The 12802-nt window shown below is 34.8% G+C and overlaps 1 pseudogene; it reads right to left on the bottom strand.

Moving 5' to 3' along the window:
- Positions 1-5346: 5346 nt before the first annotated feature.
- On the bottom strand, positions 5347-6284 carry LOC149558357 (protein PHR1-LIKE 3 pseudogene; annotated as a pseudogene).
- Between the last annotated feature and the right edge of the window lie 6518 nt (positions 6285-12802).

Genomic DNA, 12802 nt, shown 5'->3' on the forward strand with positions numbered 1-12802 from the left:
TTGAAGATATCAAGTACCTTCATCATCATAGAACCAAAGTATGATCCAAACATTGAGCTTGCATGTTATCAAGTATAACAATCATTTGGATGCCTGACACCCACCTTATCAATATGTGAATCATGACTTTAGTAATTTAAATGATATAATCTGTCATGTCCTTAAGATGACATCCTTTATCGATCATCATCAAGAAAATATGAATTATGATTCCTAATGAAGATATGGTTGTCACATCGTAGAATCCATCCATTTATCGTATATGAATACAAATCCTTATCATTAATCATATATAGATGAGATAATAAAGTTAGCAAGCAACATGATCATCCAACAATTATTATCACTGAGGAGATAACCAAATAGAGCATAAATTACCAAACCAATTTTCAATAAATGGTAATGTTAACCATGAAATATTAGTTAGCAAGCATGTCAAGATTATCACCTTATGTATTGCTCAAATGATCATCATAATCACCCATCAATTATAAGAATTACAATAGGTATTGATTAGGGACAAATTTTGTTACACCATTCAAGTGTTCCCATGTTCACATCAAACAACATAAATGCAGCCATAGTTGTGTGTGTGTGTGTACATGTCTATGTAGTTTTCTATCAACAAACAGATAGTCACATTATCAACAATCAGCATGATATTATCTTTATCACCACCTATGGAAGATTAATCAAATAATGGGAAGTGAAATGAACAAACTAATCAGTAGTGATTATTCATAACTATGCAAAGATAGTGATTCTCCATTAAATGCCCATTTCTAAAAAGAAAGGTGCTAGCCCAACCTATGGGTGCAAGTATCCAATAACAATGAGATATATTATAAGAATCAATCTCATTCTCAAAGACATCATCAAGTATTTCTTATTAGCTATTTATCCTTATTAGATTGCTCAAGGGAGTACTTTCCTTTCAAAAATTAGTTTGCAAATACTAAAGGAAAGTAATCATGAAGAGCCCACTATCTTGTATATTTCCAAAGACAAGGTAGGCTTAGCAATATCAAAATTGTAAGCAATATTGATGATAATTGCATATGTATAAGGTACATATTAGAATTAGCAATGTCATCACTATAAGTGATGTTGGAGATAAGTACAGATTTAAGAAACAACTATATCAATCCTATAAGTGATATTGAGATATTCGTGTACTTATAAGATAGATCAGGAATGGCGAGATACATCATTGCTATAAGTGATAAAAGTAGACTTCAGCATATTAGTGCATTATCAAAGTCAGGTATCAGCACATTGAGAATACTTGTAGTATATCTTATATTGATATATTAGAAACAAATAGCAAAAATTAGGAGACTCCACATAATTCATATTGTTATAATAGAAGTGCAGATCTAATATATAATAGAGATCATCTTAGCATAAATCTCATCAACATATTTGAGATAGCTATGATACTCTCTTTTATTGATAAGTAATATATCTTAGGAGAAAATAAAATTCAAAGGTAAGATTTTAAATCATAATCTTTCATTCTTATATTAATTGGTGTCAATTACGATCATTACAAGTCTTGTAAAGGACTTTTAGAGTCTTCCTGGAAGGAAGTTTCTCATCAATTTTTGTGAGTTAATTATCCCTAATTCCTAAGAATTAATATAAGGGGATATTACAAGATTGATGTCCTTGTCACTAGGTTGTCACTCAATTGTTAGGCAAAATATGTAAATGTAATCCATTGGTTAGTGGTCATATATTCAATCTAAGATTGGTGTCTCCTATTGGTTGTTTTCTACTTATCGTAAGTGATTCATTATTATTGTGAGGTTGATTGTCTCATGATTTTTCCCATCTTGGATTTTCACATAAGATTACCACTCTTGTGTACTTCTTAAATATTTCATATTATGTATTTGTTATTGTTTTTGAATAATAGCTATATTAAAGTTAACTTATGTTTAAAATTGCATATATAGTTTCACCCCCCTATCTCCCTTATAGATGGTACCAATGTAGATTCCTTTGAGAAGGTTTAAAAACTTAAGTTAGATCTATGATAGCACAAGATTTTCTTAGTTTGTGATGTTGATTGCCCATTCGCCAACATGCTCGTCCTAAACATGTTGGGTAGCTAAAATATTCCATGAGTTGGCAAAATTAAGAACATTTTGAGGTGTATCTGATGGTAATCTCATGTTTGTTTTTTATCTATTTTTACTCCTTGCCCATGGAAACTCTTCCACTCTTCTATCCTTGACCAATCTCAAGGACACTATATATATAATATCTTTGTGTACTCTTTTTGTATGTATATATGGTAGGGGAATGTGTTTGAATAATAAAAAAATGGATAAAAATATTTATGCATCTATTACCCTATGTTAAGGGGGAAATTTTCAATGAATTTATAGAGAGGAGATAAGTAGGCATTGCCTTGTCATTGTTAGGGAAGAGTTAATTTCCTTATAGTATGAAGTGCCCATTGCTTGCAAGAAAAAAGTAGTTTAATTCTCATACATCTATATGCACCATTGTGGTGTGGTAGGAAAACTCTTTTCTTTTGTTATGGTTGGTTGATTCCTTTTTTGATATTTGACTCTACTTTATGTACGAGCAAGTGCACAAGAGCTTGCAAAACAAATCACTTGGATAAGTTAGAGAAGTTTTTATTGGTGTTTTGTATTGATACCATAGTGTTGAGTAGGTGGTTTTTCTTGAGCCAATAGATTGGCAACTCGATCCATCCTAACTTTAGTCATATCCATTGTAAGCCAAAATATCGTGATCAAGTCTTTCCTCCATTGTTATTAAGGTAGAAACTCAATCTATAGCTCACTGACTCTTTTCCTGTACACACCATTCAAATCCTTGATAATTTTCTAGGTTCTAGCAATATCACTAAGATCATTCTTGATCTAATCACATTGTATTTGAAAATTGGCTACTACATGGCATGCCACTATAAACAATATTTGTAGAAGATGTCAATTTTCTCCATACATGTTTCAATCTAATTGATAGTAAGGGACCATACCTATAATACAATTGTATACTTCTTATCCATTTTTTTTCAACACATTGATAATTAACATCATATTGTAACAACTATTTCTCAATATCTAAAACCAAATCACTAGACTACACTCTATAAATATGAGATACCACCACATCATTGTAAATCATATGATCAACAACCAATAACAAGGGGTTAGGGGGGCATTTTATATTTCTTCTTATTTTAATGATGAAATTGTTGTAATTATTATCACACTCCACAAGGTTCCATTTTTAGTGATATCTCAATCTAAGGACTTGAGAGGACAGACATGACTAAAAGGATGCAAAATTATCATATTTTCCTTGATTTTATGGATAAGGGCCTAAAAAACACCATTGGCATCTTTCTATATTTCAAAATCATATTGTTTCTCTCTTTCCAAATAGACCTGTTGGCACTTAAATTTGCACCCTATCAGATTACAATAGAAATTTGATAATTTAGGCCAACATTGGAACAGCCAAAGGCTAACAGTAACCTATCAATGGCTGAACCTCCAGATTCTAGGCTGACTCCTTTATGGGAAATCACCTGATTGATTCTTCTAACACTACTTTCTTGCTGAGGAAAAGGTTAAGGAAGATTGCGAAAAAACGAAAAAAAAAAAAAAAAAACTACTTCCTAAAAGGTGATGCACCAAATATGTTTAAAGAAAGGTTTCAACTAATAACAACCATTTCACCATCAAAATGCAGGAAAAACACTAATAAGCACTTAAACTTTATATTGGCCTGCAACAATGTTTCACATTAAGGTTTTAATTCTCACTCATTAAGAAAAATAGAAATTTTTAACTTAATAAGATGAAAATTAAACAAACACAAAAGGTGACCTGCAGACAAAATACACTTCAGTGACAAGGTATAAACTGAGATAGATTAACAAGAAACCCTTCGATTCACAGACTAATCAAATCAGAAAAAACTACACAATATCACTGAAAAAGGTTGAGGCTTGAAAATCCTTTCCAAAATGAACCTATAAAATGCTTGTCATATATTCAACTTTTCATCAAAATAGTTACAGAAAAACACATAACAGTGCTCAAGATAAAATATCACTCAATACTATTTTTGCATAACTCAAAACTGGCTTCTAATGAGCTCTAAAACTCATTAAGTACAAAACCCAACCTCTTGGGTTGTATGCAGAATGTTAGCCTCTAAAATAGGGCTTAGAAACTTCCAAAATGAAGTCCAATAAAGTCTAAGACTTCATTAACTCACAACTCCACCCCATGACTCATCAAAACCACCCAAAAAATGCTCTAACAAGTCATAAAGAGTCATAAACCAATAGGGAAAAGTCAAATCCAACCTCCACACCTTTCTCCTAAAAAGGTTCCTTGTGTTTCCGGCTTTAACCTTTTCAATCAAGACCATAAAAAATGGAACTATTTTGATTCCCCTCCATTTTGCATTTAAAATAGAAGAATATAAATTTATGACTTATAAAATTGTCATTCAAATATATCTTCTTTACAACGTGACATGTATATGCAAGATAGAAAAGAAACAAAATAAATACCCATAAGGTATTGAATAAAATCTTTCCCTTCTGTTAAATCAAAACACAAAGCTTTAAAAAACGTAAAAAACCCTATCAAATACCCGTGGACTTCAAAAAATCCTTCAAAATGATAAAGGGCAGAATATGTTAAAGAAAACATAAGTTATTGTTTTCTCATTCTAGGATTTTTGAAATGGAAGGAGTGAGGGTTTCATAATCAATTTGATGGTTCTTGCACTGACGCCATGGCTCTTCTTCACATCATTTGATCTTGATCCATTGTTGGCATTTGGTATATCTTCCATTGCAGATGTGATTGAAGGTAAGAACTTAATTTCAATTCTTGTTTCACTGTTGTTGTTCTTATGTTGGAGATTCATTTTTTGTTTTATTGGCTTTCCATACACGATGCCTTCTCCTGAAAAACCCATCTTGAAAGGTAGACATCGTTTGCATTTTCCATATCCAGATGATGTGATTCCATATGTGTAAGTTCTCACTGGTCGCCTACAAGGTGTTAAATTCGCTTTCATGAACACTTCTAAAACTCAAATTGGGTTTTCCTATAGTTATACCAGCACTTAAATTTATTTATTTATTGCTAAATCACCAAACTCGTATGTTGCTGCATGTTGAATACGTTTTTTATTTTATTTTATTTCCAAGGTATTTCATGTTGAATTTGATGTTCTTGCCTCTGACCAGCTCTTATAATATACAGATTACTTCATTATAAATGATCTCGGAAGCTGTATTTCAAACCCAAGTAGGGTTCCCCTTTTTTTTTAATATCTATTTCAAAGTCTCATCTCTCTGATTCGTCTATAAACATGAGAGTCTGTGATAACTCTCTTTGCTAAATCTATAAGCTCTGTTCTTGCAACTTCAAGTCCTTCTAAAGGGAAAGATTACAATGCAAGTGCTCTTTTGTGCTTTCTCCTTGCCAGTTTCATATCCTCCAGTGGAACTATAGAAACTCTGCTCTATCCATGAGTTGTGGATTCAGTAGACTAAGTGGTTGTAATGTTTTCCCTTCACTTTTCTATAGAATAGTAGCCTACATTGTTTGCTATGCTCCACGCCTACTATATAGTAAAAGGCGGGCAAAGCATCTTTTTTCCTTGCCCGGCATACGCCTTGGTACAGTAAGGGATCATGAATATGTAAATCTCCAGCTATCTCTCTTTCGCACGTGGTTGATCCAAGTCACCATTTGTGCTTTCTCCAATATTGCTTGCAAGTACTTTCCTTGTGATTTTATCCTCAACTGCAAGTGTCTTTTAACTTCTAGTTATTCATGTAACCTCCTTTGTACAACCTATCTGAACATTCAGGGCATCTGCAATATGCATTGTCTCATGATGGCTTGGTGTGATATTGTTTTCTTTCATCATTATGTCTTCATCATGCTCATCCAAGCTTCTTCCATTTTTGGCTGTCTCAATGTTCATTTCTTTGTGTGGCTATTTTCCAAGCTTGAATTTTTGAAGATGACTCTTGAGGTGGTATAGTGTAAGTCCTTTAACATCCATAATTCTCATAACTCATGAGTGGCTTTTCCTGATCCACCAAGCTGGGACACGGCACAAACAAATATCTCATGAAATTTTGGAGTCCACCTAAGTCTAGGCTTGGGCTTGGCACAAACAGCAAGATCCATGCCAAGAGAGAACTTTGGGGACTGAGATGTAGGACCTTCAAGCCATAGTAGTATCTCTGAATTAGACTCTTCCATTCTTGACAGCAAATTCAAACCTTTTCAATCACATACGGCATTCTTTATATGTAAGGTCCTTATGGGCATCATGTTCAGACTTGAAGGATTGAAATTCTTTTCCAAGAGATAATTGATGGATGTTTTCTCATGAGTCCCATCACAAGATTCAAGCTCAAATGTGTTCTCTTTACTACAGAAAACTACCTTCTTAATTGCCAGCCAACAATTAACTTGCACTTCTAGAATTTTTTCAAAAAAAATGTTGATTGAGTTGACTTATAGGGTTCGAGCACGGGCTCGTGACACCTATAAACAACTTCATTAGCAGTTGCACTTGTTGTTGATCATTTTAATATCTCTGCTTTCTACACATGGCACAAACATGTTAATAATGAAACCACTTGTATGCATTGTTTTGATTTTCAGACTCTGATATTGCTATTCCATGATTAATTGAATTCACAGTTCTTGTTCAAATCAGGATCAAGGGTAAATGGTACAAATGTATATGTATGTTTTACGGAACCAGACATTGCTTAGATCCATATGGATCTAACATGTACCTTTCTTTGACTTTTTTGTAGGAATTGGATGCTTAAGGAACCAGGGAGAACTAAATTTCAGCAAGGCAACTTCGAGAAAGCAGACTCAGACCAGCCATATATCCCCAGGCAATGGTTGGTTCCTTCTTTTCAACTCTTGCATGTTCATTTGTATCATATATTCCGTTTACTACTTGTTCCTAATTTGCACAAGAATAATGAATAGGTTACTCTCACGGCCTTGTGTGAGAGATTTTGATCACTTTTTCATTCAGTACATGTTCTTTAATTCTTTAATGTATAAACTTCAAAAATGAAAATTGTCATTGTTTAACACAAATAAAGAATTTTCTCATTTTATCAATGCAATGTACTTTTTCCATTTTTTGAAAACATTGGCTATTGAATGCAATTGATAAACAGTAATTGATGTTAAAACAAAATTTCATAGGTAATGAAATTTTGATAACATTTTTGGCGACTTCCATGGGATGTATGCCTGCTATACACGAGACCATTTGTCTTACAAGTCCATTGGGTTATGGAGTCTCTTAATGCGGGAATTAATGATTAGTTTTTTCAGCTCAGTGTGATTTGGGTGTCTTGTAATGATGAAGACTTGTCCTCATCATTATGAGTTATGCTAATGATATTGAGCTGGAAGTAATGATCATTGATTCTTGCATAGGTATCTTGATTGGGCAATCATGCCTGTATGTATGTTGTGAAGACATTTGACCAGTTTGTTGTACTTATTAGACAAAGATTTTGAATTATGCATTCCTAGCACCTAAACCTGACACAAAGCGACTTCTGAAGTTGCTGGTTCAATTTTGAATGTATGCTCGTGAATTTAATAAGACTAGAAATTCTTATTAAATTGACGGGTATGCAAGATCAGAACTCAAGTATCAACTTTAGGAGTTGAACCGTCATAGTTGACTATTTGGTTGACGTATGCATGGATGTATGGACGTAAGTGCATGTATGTATGCAATGTATGCATGGATATGCAGATATGTATGGCTAACAGCCAGACATATTTAGTGTTTGCAATATCTATATGTGTATGTGTGCGTATATTGGATATATATATGCATTTGAGCACACACATTTATGCATGCATGAATGAAAAGACGGGCATGACTGCAGAACAACGTAAACCAGCAACTTAACTAACCTAGACTACTAAACCAAAAACAAGACAGAAAACAAAACTAAACTAAAGCAGACGCATTTATTGAAAACAAGGGAAACTAAACCTAATATGTACAAAGTAGGACTGAAACTTATACCTCAAAACATGATTTGAGGTAGATCTCGTTCACAAGGATCGGTAGCCTTTCTCCATTCATCTTTAATAACTTAAAAGCATTGTGCTCCTTGAATTCGTAATGATGAAAGGACCACTCCACATTTTGCAAAATTTGGTATGCTATTCTGGTCTACTTTTCAGAACATCCCACCTCAAGACAACATCACCTTCTTTGAAAACTTTGACAATTGACTTCTTATCAAAACTTCTTTTCATTTGGAGTTGATGATACTCCATATCCTTCATTGCTTTGTCCTGCATTTCTTCTAACTCCATGAGCTCAACATATCTGACTGCCATTGGGTCTTGCCCCTCTAAAATTTCCAACTAACGCACAATCTCCAAAGCTGGAATCTCCACAAATAAGGGTAATTTGGCTTCCTTCCCATAAACTAGCATAAAAGGGGAATTTCCAATTGATCTTTTTGGTGTTATACGATCTGCCCACAATGCAAATTTCAGCTTAGTATGGCAATTCCACTAGTTATCTTCCAATGCTCTCTTAATAACACTTATCAGATTCTTATTTGTGGATTCAGCCAAACCATTACCTTGAGGGTAATAGTTTGAGGATGTATTTAAATGAATACCATGCTTGACAACCTAATCAGTGATTCTTAATCCCAAGAATGCCAATGCATTATCAGATATAATTGATTCTGGAACTCCAAACCTAGCTACTAAATCTTCATAAAAATTCAGAACTAATGTTTCATTAGCCTCCTTTAATGCCACTGCCTCTGTCCACCTTGTAAAATAATCAGTAGCAGTAAGGATCCATCTATGTCTTGAACCAGATAGAGGGCTAATAGGTCCTATAAAATCCAACCCCCACCTAGCGAAGGGCTGATCCACTTGAATTGGCTGAAGAGGTAAAGCTGGCAACTTGTCTTTCCCAGCAAAAAGAGCACATTTGATACATTTTCTGACCCAAGCATGTGCATCTTTAAACAAACTTGGCCAGTAGTTACCAGCCCTTAGGATTTTCCAAGCTGTAGTCCTAGGTGCAAAATGTCCTCCTGCTACTCCGTCATGAAACTCATGCAAAATCTTCTCAACCTGATGAGAAGCCACACATTGTAGTAACATGCCATTATGGTCCTTTCTAAATAGCACACCTCTAAGCAACACAAATGGAATTGATTGCAACCAGAAATATCTTCTTTTAGCTTTATTCATATCAACTGGGTATGTGCCATGCTACAGAAAACTTATCATTTCAGTCATCCAATCACCCTCTAAAACCTCAGCTTCCTCCTGATGTCCAATTTGCAGCATTAAAACATTATCGATCTTAGTTAAAACAGGGCCTTCAACTAGTTGCTCACATAAACCTTTACCTCTGACTAGCTTGGTAATCTTGATATGCACGTCATATTCCATGACTTTAGTGATCCATCCTGCCCTCTTTTCATTTAAATCCTTGTTTACGAGGAAATCCTTGACGCTAGGATGAGAAACCATAAGATGAATCCTTTTGTTAGACACTAGAAGTTTAATTTTTTTTAAACTTCTGATAACATCCAGCACATGCTTCTCCACAAAGGAATAACGCTGCTCATAGTCATGAAGCCCTTGACTGAAAAAGGCTATTAGCTGTTCAAAGCCATCTTCATTTTCTTGGACCAAAATTGCAGAAATACAATCATAGATCCCATAATCATAAGGGATAAAATCCTTATCAAAATTCAGATTTGCTAAAGTTGGAGCTTCACTAAGAGCTTTCTTGATCTCTTCAAAACTCTACTTTCCCTCCTTTGTCCAACTGAAAATTGCATGCTTTTTGAGCATGGTTGTCAAAGGTTTGAGTAAATCTGCAATGTTCTAAATGAACCTTCGAACAAAATTGATCCTTCCTAAGAAACTTTGTAGTCCCTTTTTATGATGAGGCAAAGGCAGCTCCAAAATAGCAAAAACCTGCTCAGGATCAATGGCGGTTCCTTCTTTTGACACAATATAACCTAACAGTTTGCCTTGGTGAATAGCAAACACACTTTTTTTTGGATTTAAGGATATCCTGAACTCTCTACAGCGTTGAAATATTTGTTTCAAATGGCCAAGATGATCCTTCACTTCTTTTGAAAATACTGTTATATCATCAATATATACCAGCACTATCTTGTACATTAGTTTGTTGAAAGCCATATCCATAGCTTTCTGGAATGTTTCTCCAGCATTAGACAACCCAAAAGGAATCTTTTTATAGGCCATAGTCCCCCACTTGGTTATAAACACTATTTTATACTGATCCTCATCTTTAACCAAAACTTGATTATATCCACTATAACAATCCAACAATGAAAAGCGTTCAGCACCTAAAACAAACTGCAGAATTTGTTCCATTGAGGGGAGAGGGTGGCGATCTTTCAATGAGGACCTATTAAGGTCTTTGAAACCTACACATAGCCTAAGTTTGCCATTCTTTTTTTCTCACTGGGACTAGATTTGAAACCCAGGAAGTATGTTTGATTGGAAAAATTATGTTGCTCTCAATCAGTTTGTTAAGTTCTTTTTGCATTAAAGGCTCCAATTTGGGATTCACAGGCCTCTGTTTCTACCTAACTAGTTTAGCATTAGCTTCCAATTTGATGGTATGTTGAGATAATTTCAGATCAAAGCCTTTCAAGTCTCCATACTCCCAGGCAAAAACATCACTAAACTCATTAAAAAGCTGCACAAAAGATACTTTCTCCTCTGCTATACAAACTTTTCCTAGTTTGAGTTTCTTCCTCGCTGAAACCTCCACCTCTTCGTAATGACCTTGTTGTACTTGAATGCTGGATTTTGGCTTTTTAGCTTCATCATCATTATTAAATATTGATTCAAGGGTAACCAATACCTTTGGAACTTGGTTGTTTTTTAGCTAGATAATCTGATCATCAAAGAGATGTTGAATTTTATCTTGATTCATCACAGAGAATTCTGCCTCTTCTCTGATAAAATTTACAATTTGCTGGTCACTGTCAAAAACCTGCCAATGTATGCTATTATTAGGTACAGCCAACCTAACAACCACCTTAATATGTTTGTTCCAGCCTTTGATGTTGACTTCCTTGGGAACTTTAAATTCTGCCCCTATGGCAGCCAACCTGTCAGCGTGTCTGTTTTGATTTCTTGGAATTGAAATCAGATTTATGGCATCAAAATCTTCTAACAAATCCCATACTCTGTTTTTGTAAGATTTCAACAGATTGTTCTTGGCTGTATTCAAATTCCTCACTTGATTAACCACTAATTCACTTTCTCCATAGATCCTTAAACAACAGATACCCATCCTTCTAGCCCATTCTAGTCCATGTATCAATGCCTCATACTCAGCCGTATTATTGGAATAGCTAAAACAGAAATGACAAGAAGAATAATACCTCTTTCCATTAGGAGATATCAGCATACAACCACCACCAACTCTGACTTTGCTTCTAGCACCATCAAAATACATGTCCCAAACTTGCTCAACTAACTCCTTATCTTGTTGTTCAATTTGTTTGACCAGATTTGGGATTACGACATTTGGTTCCATCATCATGTAAACTCCAAGGTCTGACTGTTCAATAAGGGCTGAAGTATTTTGCATTTGGTCTTGAACAGCCCATTCATCAAGAAGTATATCTGGAATACCTTCAATCAGAGTTTGACTTTCTACCCCATTATCCTCTAATTCATTTATTATCAAATTGGCATTGACAGGGCTAGGATTATAGGGCTCAATGTGATCTTTTGTAATAGGTTCAGACTAGATAGTGACTTTGGCACCATACCTAGTCCTAAACAACATGTGTGACCAATCTGAAGATAAATAACCTCCTATCTTAGCAGTGAAATCACGCGAAAGACACAAGGAAAAATAAGGGGGTAACTCAATGATGTAGATATCTTAAGGAATAGAAAAGTTTGGACAGACATGGAGAAACAAATCCAAACCCCTAACAACACCAATCGTGCCTATAGATGTTCCATCTAGCTGAACAACTCCCTTTTCCAGAGGCTCATACTTAATTCCTAGCTTGTCCACAATTTGTTTAGGCATAACAGAGCTGCTAGCTCCCGAATCGATCATACAATTATGGACTAAGATATTTCTAATGATTAAAGACACATAAAAAGGAGGTGGTTTAGGTTGTACCAAAGTTTGAACTGCTAGACTTTCTTCAGCATTAGTCAATATGACTTTAGCACTATCAAGGCTAGGCTCACTAGACAAATTCAAATCACGCAAAGCTGATTGCAACAAATCCTTTTGCCCCGAAATACTTAAAGAATCCCACAATGACATGGAAACATTAACCTTCTTCATTGAATCTAAAATATTGAAGATAGGAACACTTACTTTGGCACCTTTAAAAGGAATCGTCGGATTATCAGTTACTGGAGTAGCAGGTGGCACACTTGGTTTGGGTACATTTGCTAATTGGTTAGCAGTTGGTAAGGGTTGACCCCTTGGTGAAATCCTTTGGTTGGAAGGAATCTACTAGGCTTGATTTGTAGCCATGGCTGCTGCTAGTTTATCTGGTACGTTGGTATCCAAAGCTCTCTTTTTGCTTCTCGTCTTATCTGCTATTGTAGAACCATCCTGGTTAACTCCACAAAAGTCTTCTTTTTGCCAATTTAACAATGTTGTTTCAGGTTGTTGCTCTACTTGATTGGATGTTGAAACTTTATTGGCTATAGCTTACTAGTTG

This window comes from Cupressus sempervirens, chromosome 5, assembly GCF_028749045.1.
Source record: "Cupressus sempervirens isolate cs-2001-9-10 chromosome 5, ASM2874904v1, whole genome shotgun sequence".
In the NCBI taxonomy this organism is placed as follows: Eukaryota; Viridiplantae; Streptophyta; class Pinopsida; order Cupressales; family Cupressaceae; genus Cupressus; species Cupressus sempervirens.